The 1,781-nt window shown below is 37.3% G+C and overlaps 1 pseudogene; it reads right to left on the reverse strand.

Moving 5' to 3' along the window:
* Positions 1 to 669: 669 nt before the first annotated feature.
* On the reverse strand, positions 670 to 788 carry LOC118607316 (annotated as a pseudogene).
* Between the last annotated feature and the right edge of the window lie 993 nt (positions 789 to 1,781).

The following is a 1,781-nucleotide window of genomic DNA, read 5'->3' on the forward strand; positions in this document are numbered from 1 at the left end:
ATGTTTTCTGAAAAATGTTGGCCCTGTGCCATGCCAATGTCTCCATGCCCATGCAGTTCTACTTTAGTTTGTAACCTGTGGACTCTGTTCTGTGATATGTGTCCTATTTTCATGTAAGAGTATGTAGGGCCTTTCAAATCTTGCTCAGTTAAATGAATCCTTTTTTTATGTAGCTCCGCTTTGAAAAGAGCGAGTCCTTCTTGGAAACAAAAGATCTCTATAACATTAAGAAACATTTCACTCCCAAGCAACTCTGAACCTATTTCTAGTTAATTCATATCTTTCCATAATATATAATTCCATCGTCTTTCCATTCTAGCTTAAATCCTTTCATGAAATAGACCATTCTAAAGGGAAATGTAACTAATGTATAACTCTGTAGAATACATTTGTTTATTAATTGAACAAATATTTATTGGATAGATCTTACATATATGCCTTACTCTAAGCACTGATGATAGAGCAGTGACAAGGATAAATAAAGTTCCTGCCCTCAGAATGTTTACATTCTAGTACTGGAAAACAAAACGCAATGACAATTAAATAAACAAGGAAATACATTTGAATAATTATTTTATTATTTTTTTTTTTAGGTGAGGCAACCCTTGGTTGACCTCACAGATTGCAAGGACCTTGTCAGCTTACAGTCCTTCATTTTTTTATTTTTTACACCTACAGCACCTGGTCTTCCTAGGTGGTCTCCCATCCAAGTACTAACCAGGCTCAACCCTGCTTAGCTTCCACGATCAGATGGAATCGGGCTTGTTCAGGGTAGCATGGCCATAGACAGATAATTATTTTAAATAACGAAACCTAAAAATAAAACAAAATAGCATAATATAAAAGAAAGTGAAATTATGGAGAAATGTAAGATGTGGGAAAGGCAGAATGCTTTGAGGAGGTGACATTTGTTCAGAGATTCAAAGGATTAGGTGTTACCCTTGCAAAAATCTAGGGGGGTAAAGGTGACGCAGGTAGAAGCAAAAGTAAATGACAATATCCTCGTGCTAACCAGCCTCCAGTGATCCATTCCCCCTTGATACCTATGTCTTTGTATATAACATCCTGCCAAAACGAATACTGCTAACTTGTATAACCAGTATGACAATGCAGAAATAATATTAATTATGAAGTTACATCATTAAAAACATCGAGGCTTCCATCTTGTTCTCCTGGACCACTCATTCTTGGGGAAGTCAGTTGCCATGTCATGAGGACACTCAACATATGGTCAGGACCATGTGGTAAGGAACTAAAGCATCTGCCAAGAGCTAGTGAAGAACAGAGGACACCAGCCAACAGCCATGTTAATTGCCAAAGTGAAAATGGATGGTCAAGTACCAGGTAAACTTCCAAATGACTGCAACTCAGACCAACATCTTGACAACAACCTCATTAGATACCTCAAATCAGAACTTACCAGCTAAGTCACTCTCAAATTCCTGAACCATAGAGAATGAGAAATTATAAATGTTTGTTCTTTTAAAACTTTACGTTTGAGTAATTTGTAGCACAGCAATGGATAATTCATGTAGAGTTTGGTAATGAAAGTGGAGTGCTGCTATTATAAATACCTAAATATGTAAGATTGGCTCTGAATCCAGGCAGTGAGAAGAAGATGGATAAACTTTGAGGAGAGGGGAGTAAAAACCTAAAATGCTTTGAACAGGATGTTGGTAGAAGCCTGATGGCTTTTGAGAAGGCTTAAAGCAGAATGAAGGAAAGGGAATTCTTATATATTGGTGGAAAGTTTAGCACCACCGTTACCTGGAGCCATGTGG

Source organism: Rousettus aegyptiacus, unplaced genomic scaffold (genome assembly GCF_014176215.1).
Source record: "Rousettus aegyptiacus isolate mRouAeg1 unplaced genomic scaffold, mRouAeg1.p scaffold_m13_p_8, whole genome shotgun sequence".
NCBI lineage: Eukaryota > Metazoa > Chordata > Mammalia > Chiroptera > Pteropodidae > Rousettus > Rousettus aegyptiacus.